Consider the following 21,700-nt stretch of genomic DNA (forward strand, 5'->3'; position numbering starts at 1 on the left):
AGGGAAAAATGGGCCAGCACAGTTTGTAAAGGATGTTTGGTGCAATAGGTTACTTGGATAATCTGGACCCAGTTGCTTTGCTATCCAGGATCAGAAAATGAACTGAATCACCCTGATCCAGATATAAACTTTTCATAAATAGCAAATCCAGATAACCGGTGCTCTAAAAGGGGGTCCATTTCACACTGTGAGCTTCTCGCTTTGTAAAGAACAACAGGTAGCCAGCACATTGTCTTTTTTTTGAATATATATTTTTATCTATCTATCTATCAATCTATCTATCTATCTATCTATCTATCTATATGTGTGTGTGTGTGTGTGTGTGTGTGTGTGTGTGTGTTATTAAGGGTTTAATAGGTAGCCTAATGTCTAATGTGTACTTTATCTACTTAACCACTGTAATGCTCAAACAAATAAAATGCAAAATGTAAATACATGTACAGTATATAGCTTATATGCCTACTACATAATTGCATTCACCAATTCAAACATTTTATGAAATTTTGGTCCCTGAAATCCACCCTGAAAACTAACCATTTGACAGGACAGGATAATCCTGATTATTGTTATTTGTTTTAATCAAAGTTATCCCAATTCAACTAAAAAACAACACAAACAAAATGTTTGACCCAGGTCAAAATCAAGGTTGGATTAAGTGATGTAATCCAATGTGAGAACAACCTTTTTTTTTTTTTTTTTTTTTTTTTTTTTTTAGATTTTATTACGTCCGGTCAGCATTTGAACAGCAGGGCCCGGATGTTTTTAATTTTTGCTCATTATGACCCCGCCTCTTCCTACAACTGTCCAATCCTGCGTTAGCAACCGTAGCTAGGCACGTGTGGGCCCGTCAGAGTGTGCGCAAGAACACGGGTCAGAGTGCACGCGGAAGCTGCAAGATGCTGCTGGTATCGTCAAAGTTTAGAGCGGGGTTTCCTCGCCTATTTTTCGCTTTTCTAAAGCCAAAAAATGCAAGAGAGGAGATGTCGGATATGGATTAAACAGTGCGGAAGACCTCACTCACAGTTATCAGTGGAAAATCAACAAAAGCTCCTTCGTCTGCTCCAAGGTAAGATGCTAACCATAGACTTCACGTTAGCTAGCTTAGCACGCTGGCAAATAAACGGTTGAAAAACAATTTGAAATCAGTTACATATGTTTTAGTACGCTTGCTTAGTTGGGTGAGTGTTTTTTTTCTACCATGACAAGTCAAAATATCCGCCATGAAAATTAAAAATATTTACTCAGTCATTTCATTTTGAGTTAAATACGTTCACTTGAAACACCCTATCAGAGCTTGTTATTTAGTTAGATTAAATAATGGCAATTTGTTGTTTTGTTTACTTCCTGGCTATTAGGTGTGTTCATGGCATGTTTTTGGAGCTGCAGTTTTATCAACAATGCTTTTGTGAACTATCAGTTGGAAAGTTTCACCATCATTCAGCCGAGAATGCTACAGAGTTATCCTCAAGCGGCCAAAAATAAGGTGCCACATAATGCCCTGTTGGAGGATCACTGCCCCATAAACACAAGCTAAGACTGTTAAAGGTAAGAGAAAATCTCTTTGCAGCTGTCAACTTCTGTGAGTGTGGGACTATGAGACTGAAAAGCAAATAAACATTTCTGGATACTTTCAAAAAACATGATTGTAGTTGGAGAAGTCACAAAAATGTGATGCAAAACATTTCCAAGCAATGTTTTAATAAGGCAGATCCAACCAACACACATAGTAAGCTGGCTGCTGGCTGCTGTGAATCAACCCAGTGATTATGATTAGTATAAACCTAAAACTTATTTTCTTGGGTATTTGTCAAATATTGATCAATAAATAAGAAACAATCAAAGTTATACTTAGACTATTAGGTACCAAGAGTTGAATACTTAAAATAGATTGTTTTGCTAGCTATTTGTTTTTAGATTGTTTTCATTTATCAAAGGTATTGTGATTTTATGCCTATTTAAAATATTCAAAATATGACATGGACAAAGAATATTTCAGAGTGTTTCCTACTTTAACATAACTTTTATAACTAGAATTTTAGCAATGTTAGTCGATTTTTGGCTCCATAGACCAATGAGACAGGTGTATTTTCACAAACACATCTTGCCGTCAGTGCATCTTAAGGTAAAAATGACAGCGACACCGTGAGGCCACAGGGGATGTGAGGGCGGGCGGAGGAGGAGTATGGGTGCGCACCGCTCGGGTTTGTTGCACGGGCACTGGAGCAGCTGTGTAACCGATCCCAGCTGCTGCCGTGGGGGGGAATACGAGCTATTCCCGTCCCCCTCGGGTTAGTCACGTGTCCTTGGGGAGCGTTTAGGTTGGGGACCACGTCGGGAGAGAGAGGACGCGCACCGTTGCGCACAGCCGAGTTGGACAGCAACATCTTAAACACGCGTTAATGATCCGGCGGCGACTCAAGCAGATCAGTTTTGTTTTGGGGCGTTGTCATAAACACTCCACACTGTTGTGTGATACACAGATCCGTCAGGCACCGACACAGCGTGTGTGATCCCCCAGTCACTGACTCGTCAAAACTTCTGCGCTTACCAACTGTGATCTTCACTGCGAGCGTCACATTGTTGCCAGCCACTGCTACAAGTCGACATACGGAGCTGTCACGGCGAACTGAGGTAGGCTGTGCTTTTTTCCTGTGGGTTTTGAAGGGATACACAGAGCAACGTGCACACCAGCTAAATAAAAACTGTGTTATTTTGTGCGCTGTGCGAGCCTGTTCAAGGGATACCTGATTGCAATATGATGATCAACCATATCAGCTGTTCACGAGTGCATGAAAGGCTTTTACAGTTACGCAAAAACGAGCAAGATAAAAAAAAAAAACAAGTGTGTGACTGATGTAGTGATTTGGAAAACACGACGAGAGCAAAGGTGCCCTCGCAAATCTCGTATGTGGCGCGTCAGCATTACATCATGGACGTAATATTTATGCATTTATTTTTAATTGTAGCGGGCTCAGACATGCACGATGAGAATTGTTAAAGAGTGTTGAAACTACACTTTCTATGACAGTTTCTCTGTGGTAACTGGATGCTGTAGCTATGAGGTGTCTTTGCTGAGTGGGATTTTTTTTTTGGCATGTTAAGCTGCGCTGGATGAGTTTGAGGCTTGCTGAAAGTATTTTTACGTCTCCTGCAACCATCAGTTCATCATAGAGTAGTAGTAGTAGTATATGATCATAGAGACTGACCTGAGCTGACTCCTAACCACGCCCCTGACGCCAGCCAGAGTAACAGTCAGACATATAGTATGTACTGTAGGTGCCAAGCATTTTTGATCCATAAGGACTAGAAAGACATCGCTTTTTTATTCTTTTTATGAAAAATCGAATATCAGTGCTACAGTAGTATTGATGGAAACACAATAGAGTGAAACACATCACTGTGAACTCACTAACAAATAATAAGACCCTCACACAGTCCCCATAGGCATGTTGCATCATTTCATGGCTCTATGTCAGTATGGTTATTGTTGAGACAGTACTGCAGGTGACAGTGGAGGCTCTGTGGCTTCAGAAAAGCTCAGTGTAAAATGTCAGCTCCACATCAATAATGCAGGATACCAAAACAATGGGGAGCAAGAAAGTAAGGTCCAGTGTTAGCAGGCTTTGTCCCCTGCCTGTCCCTTCTCTAAATGTGCATTTGACACTATTAAATTACAAACTACTTTTTTAAGTTGAGTTCAGTTACATTTTAATATGACCAATAGTTTTGCTCCATAGTGTGTTGCTCTATCCGAGTGATGTTGGTCTGTTTAATGCGTTGAGACAGCTATTACTCTTCCAAAAATTGGTGGTTCACCATCTTATAGAAAATGATTTATTTCCCAGCTCTCTCCCTCGCTCTCTTGTTAATGCATGATCACTGTGGTTAATGAGACAGGTCTCAGCGCATGGGGCCAAACCCTCTCAGAGACAGCGCTGCTAGTTGGGTGAATACAGCTGACACCCTCATTCATCATGCATCTACAGGGTGCTGCCTACTCTCACAGTCGATCCATGCCTGCCTCTCTCTCCCTCTTTCTTTCTCTCTCTCTCTCTCTCTCTCTCTCTCTCTCTCTCGCTCTCTCTCCTCAGTTGCACTGTTGGATGATAATTATTAAGACGTTATAATGACAAGAGCAGTGCCTTGAAAAACACAGGGCGTCAGCTACATGCTGGGATGATTATATCTGTGACAGAAGGTTTGCATTCTGTGTTGATGCTGCAGCTGCAATGATATTCAAAAATAGATGTAAACACCTACTGTATAGTAGTGTACCTGGCCGACTCTGCCGCTTGAAGCAGGTTAGCCGATTGCAATTCTGCCTCCAGGAACCACATATTTATAACTATGAAAAAAACTGTGCCAAGACTGTAACTCCCACTCCCTACCATGGCCATAACAAAGCCACCATGCAATATTAAAATGTTAAAGATGTAACTGACCCACATAAAGTGAAACTTAACAGCCATGCATAATTAGTGCTCTCTTTATTAAAATGTGTCATCTTGGTCATAATACAGTATCCCTTTCTCTCTTTTTAGATTTACTCTTTTTAACACTGATGAGTAAGAGAATCTAATGTTGTAGAGATATATTTTTTTTTCTTTGATGAAAACAGGAAATATCTTTATCCCTCTTTTGTTGTGACTGCCTGTCATAACAGTTAATCTTTAAAAGATATTGGTCACGTTCTTTTGTTTTCTTTGGGATGTTCTTTGTACATTTTTAATCACTTTATCCTCACGGATCAGTTAGCCAGAAAGGACAACCGTCACAGGGATGTTTTTATTCTGGGCTGTCTGTCAGCAGCTGATGCCAGTTTGAGTCTGAATGAGGCATTTCTTAAGAGTCAGCCTCTTGGCCGTGCTTTCACAGGGTGCCTCTTGAAACAGCAGGGGGCTCGGCGTGTTGTTTCAGCTTTGTTAAAGTTGGTGGAAGGATAAAACTCCAGTTTCCTGTGAAACTTGGATGTTGTGGTCCGGCTGGTTTTGTTTACATATTTTCATGATGGACTTAAGTAAGCTGCAATAAATATATGTTGTACAGGCAGTTAGTGGGAACTAACAAATTAATAAGGAAACAGGAAATAAGAATTTTTCTCACCAAAATCAAAGTTGTTTTCACCATGTCAATATGCACAGGTGTGAATACCCGCCTTGCTTCTCAAGGATAACTGTGGTAGCTTCTCTTTTGCTGAAAACGTTCTTTCTAAGGAAGAATGCAAATTTGTAACAGTGCACAAAGCATCCTTTGAACTTCTCAAGAGTACGTCCCCACATCATGTTCTGCCTCAACATCCATTTCATACATCAGATTCTGAAGGCAAGAGAAATACAATTTCCCTGTGACTTAACTCCTTATGCCTTCTCACATTTAGCTTTTAAGCTCATGAGAAATACAGTTTATTAATTTGTTTGCAGAGTCACGGGTTGCTCCTTAATCTTTAGTCAGATCTGTTGCTGTCTACAAATTCTCCCCTCCTTGGAATTCAGCATGCTGCGTTGAGCAGGGACCAAAATAAAAACACCAAAAGCCAAAATCATCTCTTGACTTAACTGAACAAAAGGCAATTTCTTCAGCCTTCCTGCAAAGCCACCATTTATTTAAAGCCGGCTGTGTTTATGTAAGTGTGTGCCAAGAACATTCATGCCTGCTTGCATCTGTGGACCCCGGTGTGAGTGTGGGTGTGTGTCTGTAGATACGTTTCTTATCCTGAAGATTGAAATTATGACAGTGTGACAGAACAACCCCGGGGCAGGCAGGATGCGACTGACACTGCCTTGAACAGCACCACATGTATCTCTGCTAGCAACACATCACAGCCTCCAGTCGGCATCACTGTGGTTTGCCTAGCCACTCATCGGGGGTTTAATATTCAATTATGAGGGTCATCTAGTTCAAACTGCTTTGGATGGCTCGTGGAACAACCCCGCTGATTGATGAGTGGGCATCTTAGCTCAATAGGCTCACAGTTTGCCCCTGAAGAAGGAAGAAACAAGGCAGATGGCTTGTGGGAGTGTTTTTACTGACGTGGCAGGAGTTTCTTGTAGTTTGGCCTTATTAGCGGTGTACACAATAACAGGAGGGAAACAGTGAATCAGTGTTCTGTCAGATCAAGCTTTGAAGGACTACTTCACCACAAATTACCATTTATATATTAGTTACTCAACCTGTGTTACGTTGAATTTGGGCAGTCTCAGGCAGAGACAAGTGTTTTATATAGCAAAAATTCATGTGTTTGGGAATAAGTGAGCCTATGACTAGATAAATGAGACTCGACTTAAACTGCATGAGTTCTGTGAGAATTTGTAAATGCATGTTGGGATTATGACGGACTCTTGTTTAAAGAAATTATGATACCAGTTCCCTTAAAGTGATACCGATACCAATAGAGTACTTCATTCGAAACTTATAATGTGACTTAAGTGGTGTGACCACAAACACCACATACTGTATGGGTTGTAACTGCTGCTGCAGGAGTGTAAGTTCCACACTGGGGACAGTTGGTGTGTGTGAAGTAATCGTCTTGTGAATTTTTTACTAATTTCTTGCAGTTTTTTGCCTGTTTCTTGTTAAGTCCATTATTGCCTTCTTCCCATGCTTTTTAAAGAAATCAAGCCAATTTGCTCAGGTTGCAAAGGGTTAAGTAAAATCCAAATACTGATTTTTGTATTATTCATATGACTTAATGAAATCAATAACCTTTTCCCCCTCCCTTGTTTGCCCTCAATGTAATGAAAAAAAATGCATGCTTTTAAATGTATGTACTTATTTTTTTTACACAATGAAGCATTAAGGGCAGAGGTTTAAAGGTGTTTTTTTTAATGCCTGCAGAGGGGTACCATGACAGTGTCATCCCTCTGCCTTTCAGTACGTTGCTGTGACAGCCTGTCAAACTGTCACATCCAGCTGAGTCCAGAGTGTAGGTCTTACAGTGTTGTGCTGACAAACAACAAGCAGACAGATAAAGAGGCTGAGAGTGAGACAGGCGGTTCAGCATTTGCTTGGGAGCAGTGTGGGGAGATCAGCTCTTCCTCTGTCGTCTCATGGCAGATAAGATTCTCGGCAGTCAGGTATTTGGACCTTGCTGGTGGGCTGTTTCTTGGCTGAAAACTGGACCAAGCTGTCAGTCAGATTAGTGCAATGAGCCGTTGGTGGGAGTGCAGTCCTATCCTCCGGGGGGACAGCCGTTAGACAGATCTGCAAATCCCCAACACTGAGCATGCACACGTAGACACACACAGATGCATGCACAACCCCCACCAAAGAATGAAGGGACGAGATCAAGCCAGGTCATGGGAGGCCTTTTCAAATAAATTCCTCCTTTGGGAGACGGCTGCCTCCTCCATGCCCTTCATGCACATGTGCATGCATTTACCCGCAAACACACACACACAGTCAGACATCCTGTCCCCTCCTCCAGAGAAAAACAGCAAATACACTGACAAACAGTGTTTATGGGTCACTGAGTCTAACTGCAGTTGGTGTTTACTGTAGTAGCCGGTGAGTGACTGCCCCTATGGAAAAATACATTAAAATGCATTATCAACTGTTAAAGATTTAGTCATATTTCATATCAAAATATACAATCTCCATCCCCAGCACTAAAGTATACAAAACACAGGACAAGAACACTCTACTGTCAGCCTGCAACTAAATATCATCTTCATAATCGATTAATGGGCCCATTGTTTTTTTTCCTGATGATGAAACCCAATTTGATGTCATCAAATGTCTTAAATTCAATATTTACTCCATTTTCCAAAACAGTTAAGATAATTATTTTTAGTCAGTCGACTTATTAGTGACTCAACTATCCATTAAAATACACCTGTTTGTGTTATCCTACCCCTTTCCCATACTTATATCCCTCCATATATAAACAGATCTGATTTACTGGCATGCATTTGATAATATAGCGTCAATATGTACTGGAATATTTTAGAGAAAATGTTTAACTTATTTTGAAAAATTAAATTTAAAAATATTACCACAGTCTGTATTTGCCATGAATATTCACATATTTAAACAATCTTTCGATACATATGTTTTTGAATTAGTATGCTGTACATGCTGGTATACAAAAATTCATAATGGTTGCTCGTTTATTATCTTGGTTTCTATTGTTTCCTCCTGCATTAGAGAACCAGCTGAATGATACAAAGTCAAGCCCCATGATGTTATCGCTCAACTCCCACGGGGTAATTTTATTAGAGGCAGATTGCATGACCGAGGCGACATGTCCTGCATTTAGAGCAGGGAGGTTGAAGCTCTGTATAAATGAGCGATCCGGTGCAGAGGGCAGAGATGTTGACTGGTGCTGTGATGTTCAGCAGGGATCTGATTGCAATAATCCTAAACCATCTCAATTGTGGTTTCCCAGAAGAAAACGGGTATCATAAATACTGTGTGGCCTTCAGCTATATATTGATGCCCCATGTCCATCAAAGCGTTGTTCCAAGCTGAAAACACCAGGCGCTCCTCAAGAAACACCCAGCTGGCGGTGCTTGAGAGTGCTTTGGAGAGTGGGTTTTCTTTTTCAGCTGAGACACTTTGGTTGTGTCTAGTTGCTATGATATGGTACGTTTGCAGAAGTTAAAATTTCAGCACAAGGCAGAGTACTTGCTCTGAATGAAGGAAAGGCTGCAGCATGTAGGGAGAGGATGGACCTGCTGGCCTGTCTGGGTTCATGAGAGTCAAGAAACATATTTTAATATAAAAACAGTGTATTTAAAGATTTCTCCTCCATTGTTGTTGTAAATCAGCAATTGTGCATGTAAGATGTGATGATTGGTCATGTGGCATTTGTCCCTCATGATCCACTTTGATTGGATGGCTTGGTAAAATGTGATGAGCGCAGTGTTTTATCCAGAGTTGAACATTTTTCAATTCTTGGGACTCAGAGAAAAATAAAAGCAGAATGTTCAGCTTTGTGCAGAATAGGCACTGAGCACCTCATCACGGCTTTGTAGTGCTGTAAAAAAACAGCAAGGCTCCCATTTGGGGCTGCCCTTTGAAAATCGGAGACTTGAATCATCACTTGGAGACCTTAAGTCGACTGAGACTGCTTCAAGTCGAGCAGTCGTTTTTTGTGTGACGTTAACTCTTGGGGATGTTTTGCTTCCCAGACTTTGCTGCAGAATGAGAGCTGTTGACTTTTACACTATTTTTTGTAGTTGCGATATGCAGGCAGTGGCATGGAGGGAGAGAGACCACACCATAAGGTTAAGAAGTGGTGAATTTACAGTTCAGGTCAGGTCATTAGCACTGTTTGCTTGTTTTTTTATATATATATATATATTACGAGGATGCTGCTGTCACACTGAATGTCCTGCAGAGCCCATTCAGACTTTGTAAGGAAAACAAAACGAATTGTCGAATATTCCCATTGAACAGCCAAATCGGATTCAACAGGTATAATTCTGAGTAGGGTACAACCCTAGTTTTACTCGCTGTTGAACATTTCAGAGAGAAAAAAAAAAAAGGCCAAACATACAGCCCCCTGTGCAGAATAGACACTGAGCACCTCACCATGCTTATGGCATTTGTATTGAAGCAAAAAAACAGCAAGGCTCCCATTGCAAAGAATTTTTTAAAAATACCCTGGCCTTAGGTAAAAACACCGGTGGACACAGCCCCTACGAAATGAAAAGGTTTAATTCCCAGCTGTTTCTGTAACTGGTGATTGCATTACTTAATAGTATGATAATGCAGTTTATCTCTTCCTGTGAAATGTCCACAGCTTAAGATATAATTGTTCCATAGAGAGTTTGGGCATTTTTACCTCTGACAGTGCACAGATTTGGAACAAACATCCAATATAGCCTGTCTGGTTCAAGCTTAATCCAATTTTTACACCCTGCCTTTACTTAAACCTGTCTTCAGTATACCATGATATAATTGTGAAAGGCTTGGAACATTTTTAATTTGGCCTCACATCCATGGAGAGACAATCCATTGAAAATGCTTGATCAGCCCTCTCTTCTCTTGCTATGCAACAATATATTAGCACCTGGTGTTTATTTAGTTTATTCATGGATTTCTGCAGAGGGTGTAGCCGCTATGGTCGTTTGAGTGGGAGCTAAATGGAAGATGACAGTGACCTCTGGTTGTCCTCTCTCACCACTTGCTCTACTTATAATCACAGCAGGGGAGGAGACAGTGCAACAGTGAGATCGTCTTTACTTTATTCACTGTGATAAATTACTCCTAACCTTTCACTATCTCTCTGACCTCTGTTGCCAAACTGCAATGCAAGGATTTCCATATACATGCGTGAGCATACTCAATTCCCCTTCCTGCTCCTCTCTCTTTCTCTCTCCCCTTTCCCCAGCTTATTGTGTACCTCTTTTTCATATTCAGATTCATTTGAAAAACACACACACTCACACACACACACAACCCGCCTACAAACATGATCTAAATCTTTCCTTTGTAGTTTCTAATCATCTCCCTAGCAGGCCCCATTCGTTCTCCACATACTGCCGCCAGTTTCAAGCCAGATTATCTGTTACGTGTACTCTGCTGTGTTGATAGGAATGTTAATTATTGGGTTTATAGAGAGAAGAAACAATTTGTCACAAGCATACGGTGCTAAATGAGAAGGTCACGACTGTTTTTTTCACTGACCCCGTTCTAATTGCTTAACCTCCTAGTCAGCCAATTCAGCTGCCAGAACAGCTGACCGACCAATCATCCCCGTTTAACTGACACTCGTCTGAGTCCCCAGCGGCAGCTCTAATCAACATGTCTTGTAAATTTACATTAATGAATAATAGGCCTGTGTATGGTTTCACAGAATATTGAGCCATAAGAAAGGTGACAAAGTGGGCTGTTATGTGCCATATAATTGCGCTCTGCTCTCCGAGTCCTCTGTGTAGTCTGCATTCCACGTAATCAGATGATTATACTTGCATAATTATAGTTGCATAAATGCATTTGGAGGGACTCTAATTTTACATTCCATGTTCACCGCTTTGTAATTTCTCTCCTCATTTTGAGATGTGAAAATGCTCACTTGGTGAAGCTGTGTCATCATAAATTGTTGCTCCAACATCGTCACATTTGGAGGAGCTGAAGTCATGAATTATTATGAAGAATCATTTGCAGGACAAAAGACATTTTGTGCCAAATCATTGGGCTTCAGTGGAATATCACCACACATAGATACAAACACACTGGCATGGCGTGACTTGCTGACAAAAATAGAACTTCTACTTAAAAATAGAGGACAGGAGAGTCTGCCTCCCTAAACCTGATGTGACATCTTTTCACAGTGATCGCCGGGCTAAACCTTGGAGTGCTGAAAGCTTTAAAGCTGAGCTGTAGGATCGTATGATCCAAGTCAGATACAGTAACTCCATAAAATTCAATCGGACTCAAGGGCTGAACTAGTGAGATTATCGCTTTTATTTTAGGAATCCCCTGACCCTGGAGTTAAAGACTTGACGTCTTGATCAAAAATAAGTTACAGTAAGGCAGGTGAAAAGTGTAGATGGATAAAAGTTTCTTGTATCATATTGGATATAAAACTTTCACACTGATTGAACATTATAAATCAAAGATGACAGCTCTTTATAAAGAGAGGCTCTGGAGGATCTAGTGGTCTCACTGCCGGGTCAGCTGTGATCATACAAGCAGGCTTTGACAGTGATCCTGAATCAGCACTCCTGTTTTCAGAGGCTGGACAGGCTCCAGCATTCTGGCCCTACTCCTCCTCCACTGGGTTTTTTTTGCACACAAAATAAAGATTCATAATCTTGCATCATTTTCAGATTCCATGGTTAAATTCCTCGACCGATGAGAGAGAAAAACTATCCTCAGAAAACCCTAAAAAAAAACAACAAAAAAAACCTTGCAGTCTAAGCATCCTGGGAAAAATGCAGGCAGCCCACACCCCCACCACCCCATCACTCCCAGCCCCCGGCATTCTGCAGCCGAGTTGAGGATGTGATCTAAGATAAAAACCACTTTCATTCTAGCTGTGTGTTTGTGTGTTTGGTTATCACACCACTCTGAATGTTGCTTGGTGTTTGTCTTTCATATGCGCTGAAGTATAAAACTATGGTGGTGATGATTGTGTTTGAATGGGCTGAGATAATGAAGCAGAGCCTTTATGTTAAAATTTTATCACACCATCACTGCCTGTGTGACTACATAATCTCACCCTTTACACATTCACATCTGAATTGAGAGACCCATGTGGATTGGTTAAAGGCTATTTTCCTTGTGATAGTCTTTGATATCCATATAGATTTTACACATTCTTGTTTATCTCATATCCTGCAGGCAATGAGACGAAAAAGGTCTTCTTTTTTTTGCTCAAAGAGGTTTGAACTGAATTTGTCTGAGTGGATTCAAGACACTTTTTACTCTGTGGACATTTTTGATGAAATAATTTGATGAAATTTGTTTCAGCAATTGACTAGGCATGCAATCAACTAAGTTAGTGGTTCTCAAACTTTTTTTTCTGTAATGACTGATGCTGAATTATTATTTTATTTATTATTATTATTATTGTTATTTCAGCAAAGAAAGTACAGAACCTTTTATACTGTGCATTGGAGCTTTATGGAAACAACTGTAGTGCACAGTGCAATCCTTTCCTGTATGAAGTGCTGTTGTTTTTCTCATAAATGTGGTGAACAAAAAGGAAGTACTCACTGATATTGCTCTCTTGTAACATAATTCTTGCCAAGCTATTTTTCAATTTTCAATATGAGCACAATAAAAAAGAAAGTTTGCAAGTGGTTCCCCTACCGCTGTATCATCCCATCAATTCTGCTGGACAGGGAGTGTCTTTAGAGTGACAGCATTTGAAAGAGAATCGGACAGAATATCGAGCCTGAGTTTCTCTTGTCTTTCCCGAGGGATCTTGTCTGGGCTTCCAAATGGAGCCTGGCATACAGTATCTGGCCCCGCTCTGCCTTGTAATTAGATCCTTACTGCTTTGCATTAAACTGCCACCCAGAGGCAGCGTGGTCTCTCTGTTCCCTCACGGAGAACTGGTGGTACATTTCTCACAGAATGATGAAGCTTCACTTGTTAGCCTTTGTCTTCAAAGACTTGTTCCCAGTCGTTCGCCACTGGTCTTGTATCTCTTTCTTGCTAAGAGTTAGATGAGAAGGTTGATACCACTCTTGGTCAACGTAAAGCGATTGTCAGCAGCTAGTTAGATTCTCTTACCTTAAAGACTGGAAACAGGTGGAAAGTGCTAGCCTGGCTTTCAAATGATAATCAACTTTGCCTGTTAGCATCTCTAAAGCTCCATTAATAAGTTATATCTCATGTTCAAAATCCATACAAAAATGTACCTTTTAAAAACAACAAATTGCACATTGCACATTTGGGGAGTTATGTCCCTTAATACTTTTAGGCTTTGCCCCTGTTTCCATTCTTCATGCTAAGCTAAGCTATTATTTAACATGCATTGAGATTCATATCAATATTCTCAACTAACTCTCAGCATGAAAGTGAATAAGCCTATATCCCAAAAAGTTGAGTTGTTCCTATAAGATGATAGACCATCTATAGTGCGTCAAGAGGGTAGAGGAGACATTTTTGAATTTAGATGTTAAGGTTAAATAATTAGTGAAGAAGGAGGACTTAGTAGGAGTGACCATGCCTGGTCCTGAATTTTTCCTAAATTAATTAATTATGAAAAAGTAATGAACTAAAACTGCTCACATCAAAGAAAACAGGAGCTCAAAGTGTGCATGGAGTGTTAATTCTCTTCGCAAGGCAACTTTCCAACGGCCAACTTTCCAACGGCCAACTTTAAATAACAGTGGGGATAATACTGCTGGAAAAAATAGCTGGAGAGAATTAGCGGCTGTTCTTCTCTTGATGTAAGGGGTGAGGAGCCCTTTCCATGTCACAAGTCCCAAACTAGAATTGCTCACTTAGATTGCGGCAGTTCTTAGAGGGTCCTTTTGTGGTTTTATTTTAAAATTACAGCATGTCTGTCATGGGAACAATATTGTGAAATGAGTCTGTTGTTATTAAAGACTTAATAGCTTGAAGTATCCTATCAATACCTATCAACGCGAATCAACCTGAATTCATCAAAACAGATTTTCTCTCCACTGTAATAGCTTGCAGTTGTTTACAGCCTCCCTTGGCACATGAAATTTCGATGTAATAGTCAGATAATGTTTTCACTCATTTCCTCACCAGTCTACTTTTGAGGCATGTTTTTGCCTCAGTTTCTTGCAGCGACAATTTGAAATATCCCCTGGTGTGATGAGTTGCTTTTATTCTTGAATTAGGATAGCGTGTTTTTGTGTTTGCCAGTCACTGCCAACCCACAAGAGATGTAGACCTATTCTTTATCTCTCACACAGAACTCTCCTGACAAGGGAGATGCTAATAATTAATGACATTTTTTGAAATCTCTTTCAAGATGCTCTAGGAAACTGCACAAGAGGGAAAAAACTGAGAACATAAAATGGCTTGGAGCTTACGGCAAAAACAAAAATTCAGCCAGAGAATACAATGGGAGTTCTTCAGCTGGAGATTCGAGTTGGAGTGTTTCTTTTATGAGATCCTCCAAAAACATCTCTGTGACCCATTTTTGGTTCCAGCCTCATGATTGAAGTTACACCAGTAGAAAGAAAGGCTTAGTATCTTAAAAAAAAGAAATCTATGAAAGATGTTTTTACGGGAAAAGGTAGTGACACAAGATCTAATTATGATGCTTTCATTTGGAGCTGATATTAGTACTAGTAATGTCTACATGACATGGTTGACCAACTGAATATAGATGCCCATTAATAGCCACCTGTATACTATAAATTCTGTAATTTTAAGCGCGTAAAATCAAGTCTACTAAGAAGCGAGAGGTTTTATACCAGAAGAGATCTGAGAGAACTGAAATCTCATGCAGGGGCATAGACAGTTGGTGCAAGAAGCTTTTAATTTTAATAAAAACTGTCCAGCACCTAAAGTGTTTTTTTTTTATCTTGGAAGGAGTGTGAGGCGTGACATGTTTCAGAGTACTTAATGCATAACTGTAATTACAAGTTTTGTCAGTAACTATTAATGTAACTAATTAAAAAAAATGTAATTAGTTATAATTTTTTAAAATTAAGTAATGCATAACAAAAACGTTACATGAGCTTGTTAGTTGCTTTTGTCTCAATTTTATCAGACAAACCAGCCTATTACCCAGATATTTTACAGGCTCACATGACTTTACAACAGCTCAATGGGAGGCACATATTTAAAGGGGGACTCCATTATTATTTTGTTTATTTTTTATTTTTGTAGGTTTATATATTGATCTGTAGCTTTTATATTCAAATCCAAAAATTCAAATTATTGTAGTGTATATTGTTTTGCCACAAGATGTTCTTTTGCCATACCCTTCTAAAAACTTTTTCCCATTTGACTTGATGTAGGTTTCTGTTCGATGTCATTGTTACATAGAAACCCGAATGTTGCTGTTGATGCCATGCTAGTTTGGTTCCGTAAGTCACACAATAACAAACAATTTAAACAATCAAGTTGGCAGTAAACTACCAACTTCCTTGTGCTGTAAGCTTAAACTACTTTTTCTGTTAATGGCTTCAGTTCCCTGTCAGTAAGGACTGTCTGACAGCAAATTAAAGCAGTAAAATAATCTTAGTGTAAAATACACTTAAACTAATATTGATTTTATTATTTAAGCTCGTTTGATATAAGCCAAAATTTTATCTGCAGGATACAAGGTTATGTTGTGACTTTCCAAACCAAACTATCCAGTGTCCAAACAAGCTACATTTCTTAGCTTCTACTACAAGTGCATTATTATGTCAAATCTCAGTGTGTCATCCCCTGGTTAATTACAAGTTTAATAGCACCCTGGTCCTCCACTGCTGTAACCTACGTCACCGCTTTTTGGTCACGGCTGAATGGGAGTTACTATTTTAAAAACATGCAAAACAATGCACATGGACCCACCCTCAAAATAATGGAAAAGCTGCTTTCTCTACTAATCACTTTTATATGCAGTAATTGTTAAATTATTTTTGAGAAAAATAACTTGTTCTAATTACTCATTTTCAGTCACTTGCACAACATTGGGAGGGACTGATGAAGTAGAGTGGAGTAGACACTGTAATGAGAATAATGGAACCTGGAGGACAAAGAGATGAAACAGATGGAGGGAGAAGGGGACGAACAGGGACGACACTGTTAGGAAGACAGAGGGGGAGTAAGAGACAGTTTGATACACAGTGGGCGCCCCCATAAGCTCAATATCCTCCGCAGCAATTACACTGTATAAACACTCACAGACATGCAAAGCTGCGGCCTTTGTACTCCTAAGTAGAGGCCTGTTTCATAATGGATTTCACAGAACATGGCTCCTGCCAGCCGGAGTATATTGAATTTCAGTAGCAACAGCAACAACAGCTCCTATATCACTGCAGCACTGCAGTGCAATGGAGCAGGACATGACCTGTGTTATCAGTTTCTCTGCTCCGTCAGGACTATGTATTCTCTCTTTCCTGCTATAGGTGACATGTTTATGTTACTCCTCTCTTTAGTGCAGTGTATGTAGCGTATGCATGTTTGCGTGTGAGGCAGCATCGGAGGAAGTGTTCTATTTTGACACATGATTCAGAAATGTAGGTTGACGGGAACATTCCTGTCACGCTGACAAAAATATGTGAACGATTAGGAATATCTGACAGAAGCATGTCTAAATGTAATTGGAAATTAATTTTTCATGGACTCTTGTGTAGCTACACATCTTTCCTCTCTCGTGATGTTTTATTCCCCTATACTTTTTCTGTTTCTATTTTTTTGTGTTTTTTTTACACCTGAGATAAAATGAAGTAAACTAGTCACAAATAAATACGTTTTGCTGCCTTCTATTGCCATTTAATTCCATCAACATACTGCTTTGAGCACCTGTTAAGGCGTCTTTATTTTATGAGATGAAGTAAAAATGTATCAACTAATGTGTGAGGTCATTGCACATTTTTCTACTTTTCCATTTAAGGCAGACGGCTCTAAAATATTTAAACAGCGGCCATAACTAATCTGAATAAATTATCAGTTTAATTATCATTGCCATTACACACAGATCAAATAAGACATAACCACTGACATAATAATGAGTCAGTTCATGATTTAATTTATAAGTTATCATGTTATGAATCATTTTACTAATATGTTGTTAATTATTTGTGTGAATATGCATTTAGTCTCCTATGAGAGCTGCAGAGGGCTCTCCCGCTGTGACAGCTGCTCTTTATCTCTCTTTTCTCCAGTGTTTCTCTGCTCATTAGATTTAAACCTGTCTAGTTTATTTTGTGTATTTGCACTTAAGTGTTATTTTAACATATAATAAGTGTACACCTGCTCCACACTAAATAGACTGTCAGCTTTAAAAGACTTTAAAAGGCAATACCTACCATTAAAATAGCTGTATTTAATGTGATGTGTTGCATGCAAAGGCTTTCCATTAGAGACAGACTACTGTGGCATAATCGCAGCTGGAATCTCATGTGTTTGTGTGTTTTTCTGGGAGACACTAGATGGCACTATGGATATGTAATCCATGGGAAATCTTAGTGATGCTCTCATCCTCTTGCTCTCTCATCCACACAAACTGACAAACATGATTTTGTTGTGTCATGTTAAGGGGACAATAAGAGAGCGTTTTCATATAATGATTATGATGACTTGGATTGTTTCCAATCCAAGTCATCATGTACTACCTTAATTGTTATTTGCTGTAAAATCTGCAGCACTTTTATTAAATGTATGATTTCAGCAGCACCAACAAGAGCTTTGGAAATGTTACAAATGGATATTTTACCTGATTATGACATTACCAAAGGTACATCATTAAATCTGTGCGTGTTTGTGTTAGCTCTCGATCTCTTCAAGCAGATTGTTCCTAAACTAAGGGCTGTACCTCATAAACATGCATTTTGGGTCATGCACTTAATCTGCTCCATGTTTGGGATTAGCCTTTCTGTCCATGGAGAGGATGCTCCTGTCCTCTCCACATCTCAATTTATTCACTCTCCATGTATCTCCTCTCCCTCTCTCATGTGTATTCTGCCCTTCTTTTTTCTCCTTTCCCCCTCCTCTCCTCTCACCCATATGGTTCCCCTCAGTAATAATCAATGCAATCTAGCAGGACCCGCTGTGATGCAGCTGTAAGCATTCTGAGCTTCATCGTGTCAAAAAAAAAGACTGATTGTTAAATGCACCAAGAAATCTATTATATAATCAAATGTGGGAATATGATAAAAAGTGCATTTTAGGTTTATGGAATAATTTTTAGATACTAAACTGACTCGTGGTCAGAAGTATTGCTCAGGAATCTTACATTTTGACAGTGTGCATGATTTGATTGCATGGATTCGAACCATCTAAAACCCACCTGCAGTGTGTTTCTGTTAAATTTCATAGAATCTAACTTAAACATTCTAGTAGAGCAATTAGAGTTAGAGTTGACAGCAAAAACTGAAGCAGGCACACTTAAAAGGAACATCGATCAGGGCCATGACCAGGGGAAAAGCATGGTATCCTCTTGCTAAACATCCAATTGCTATTCTCCTCTTGCAGTGTGTGCCAGGGACTGCATTCACACAGGAAGACCTGTGGCTTAGTGGAGTCGATGTTGTGTAGGTAATGTAGTCAGTGACAACCACAATAACATTATTTTAGCAGGATTTGTTTTGTTTTTGTACCCCAAGAGATCATTACAATACTGATAACTAGGGATGTTCCAGTCTGATACTCTATCTGTATCGGTCAAGCCAAAAATACAGGATCAGATATCAGAAAAATATTACAATTTCATATGAACTATTGACAAACAGAGTTTTGGAAGTGTTGGAAGCCTCAACACTACAAACTTGATAAAACACCTGCTTCACTATCATTTAAAGCATTGGTTCTCAACCAGAGGTCTTTGAGAAGGTCCCAAGGGGTCCCCAACAAAATGGGAAACAGTTTATTTTCATTATTTAACTTACAACAGAGGTGAATCCAATGTGAGCTTGGAAAATTACTATTTACTTTCTCCACAGTTATTTTCTAAACTTTAGTTGACAACTACAGATTTCTGGTCTCAAACATATCTAAAAAGGACTCTTATCATATAGGGGTCCATGACCTAATGTATGTTAATATAGAGGTCCCTGATATGAAAGAAAGTTGAGGACCACAGATGTAAAGGAATACGATAAACTCGTATGAGCAACAAGGGTCATGTATAAGCAGGAGCAAGATTGCTGAAACCATCGAGGAAGCGTGAGAAGTTTCCTCCAGATGGCAATAAAACAAAACTGATAACGGAAAAAACATTGGGAAATTTATTATGAATGACCAACCCTTTTTCTGCGGTTGAAAATGTTGTGTTTGAACTCTTAATTGAACATCTCAAGCCTCGCTACACGCTGCCAAACCAACAGGAAACGGCTGGGCCACATCTGTTCACTGTCAGTGGATTTCTTTTGAAACCCTTGGAAAATATTGCTAAATTTAACAACTGGCAGAGTAGTCCTACTGACTGTGGTGATCCCCTGACCTTTTCATTAGCATCACTTAGAAGTTGGCATTTTTGCTTTTTGACTTTTTAAAGGATTGCAAGGATGTATATCCGGCTGTTAATATACCAGGGTTGTGCTCTACAGTGTAGCATAGTGAAGAAGCAATGATCACTAATCATGTGCCAAATAGCATTATGCACTGGTTTTTAGTTGTGTAGTACGAGTGTACAATTGTTGAGAACTGACAGCAACGAACATTAAAAACAAATAGTCTGTACCTGACTGTAAAACACACTGGTCATCTGTTCTGCACCCACCAGACCTGTCAGGTTTTGCCTCTCTGTGACCTTTTCTCTACCAGAGCTAACAGATCAATCACAGAGGAAGCTTGATTAGCTTTAAACAAGCGCACTGTTATCAACTCCAATGTTTATCCACACTAATTAGAGCACTTCATAGTCAAGAGAGTTGTCTCGCAGTAGGTGTATGTGTGTGTCGGCATGTGTGTGTCGGCGGATGATGCTTGTTAAGCCCACAACGAGGCCACTAGAACCGACACAACAACAGAGGGCCAGCTTATCCTCCCTCTGCAGAAAGAAGAAAAATCAGTGATGGATTTGATTTCAGTCAATGATGACTCACAACAAGGAACTTTATATTCAGATTAGCAACACAGAGGCTTGTTCGTTAAGTGATTTATAAAGTCTTAACAGGCTGTTAGATGTGTGCTTGAGGACGCTGCACTCTTCAAGGTGTCTGAGAGTAAAGTTGCCAGCCAAGCGATATTTTAAAGATGAGAGTATTGGGGAAAAGGCCTTGGAGTAAAACTATGACACGGCAACTTCTCCCCTTCTAACAAGGAATGGAAATAGCACTGAATATAGGGCTTCACTAGATTTGATTTTTAATGCAAACACTGACTTCTATCCTCCCTAATAGAAAAGCCAATGATCAAATGTGGTTAATGGAAACCTAAAAAGTGAATTTAAAAATCTGAGAATGCTCAGCAGCTTCCATTATATTCCCCCTTTCTCAAAACCAGCTGAAAAAAATGTTAGTGTGGGTGTGGAGTACTAGTCCTTCAAACTTTCAAATTCCATAGATTTCAAATGTTTACAGCATTAAATGCTGCTCTACCTGACTCAGCTTTTAGTATTCACACTGTGCTTCTGATCGTCTAGGACAGTCCGATCAATAGTCGTGATCATGAACAAATCTCTCCCAAATCCAGACACTAGAGAACCGAGATTAGACCCTGTGATCCAATCATTCTGTCTTTGAGAAAGAGCTATTCATGGACACAAATAGTAATCAGACCATTCTAGAAGAAAGGCATTTGAATTAAACCTCATCTCAGGTATCCATAGCTAGCAATATCTATATTTAAAGTCATAAAAACATTTTTTCAGTTTCTGCAAAGTGTATAGTATTACTTTGTTTGTGTACTGTTATCAGCTTCTGATTCTAGCTCCATATTTTAACTAAAAAGATGTATTCAATTTGCAAATTGAGGCCTAGCTACTGCCAGTGGAACTCATTGTAGTACCCTTGATTAGGCTGACGTGATAATGGTTTATTGGTAGAGCTTGGTAATATGTCAGTATTATTTTGATATTTTGACATGAGACTAGATATCATCTTAGATTTTAGATATTTTAATATCTAAGGCTGCAACTGAACTGGCTGTTCAAAACAAATATGCAGGTATTCATTCCTCCTTTCTCCAAATCAAGCTTTAATGGGGTTCAGTGGTATGTTCAGGTTGACAGCAGTGTTCACATTATACAGTGAACAAGCCAAATTAGCTCTCTGAACGAATGTGTCCTAACTGTGCAAATAACGGACAAAAATGTGCAACACTTTTTTGCTGACACTAGATATCAAACAGAAGCCAGAGACTCTATCTTGTTAAGTTGCTGTGAGCTGTAATTTGACACCTTTAAGCAGAAGGTAGAAGATAACGTCACCTTGAGGCGACACAATCTGAGTCGTGGTGCATTGCTGCCTGTAACCGAGAGAAAAAGTGAGGAGCGCTCACTCTGCATCTAAATCTAGGGATGTTTCCATCCCCAGAAGCAGGCTAAACAGCACACTGTCTGATAAAAAAGACTGCTTAGCTTGAACAATCTAAGTTGAGTGAGGGGTCTCTTACTGATGACCTCATTTTTTTACTTTTAGAGTACAGCCCTGGTAATGTCTTTTCTTGG

At 39.6% G+C, this 21,700-nt stretch overlaps 1 protein-coding gene across 2 annotated transcripts in view; it reads left to right on the top strand.

Annotated features, from left to right (window-relative positions):
* Positions 1 to 2,360: 2,360 nt before the first annotated feature.
* mid2 (midline 2) overlaps positions 2,361 to 21,700 on the top strand; it is a 175,970-nt gene continuing 156,630 nt past the window's right edge. For both annotated transcript variants that reach the window (XM_042493808.1, XM_042493809.1), the window contains exon 1: positions 2,361 to 2,631. The gene's annotated coding sequence lies outside the window, so the exon portion shown is untranslated. The remainder of the gene's footprint in view (positions 2,632 to 21,700) is intronic.

The sequence above is a fragment of the Plectropomus leopardus genome, chromosome 9 (assembly GCF_008729295.1).
Source record: "Plectropomus leopardus isolate mb chromosome 9, YSFRI_Pleo_2.0, whole genome shotgun sequence".
Classification (NCBI taxonomy): domain Eukaryota; kingdom Metazoa; phylum Chordata; class Actinopteri; order Perciformes; family Serranidae; genus Plectropomus; species Plectropomus leopardus.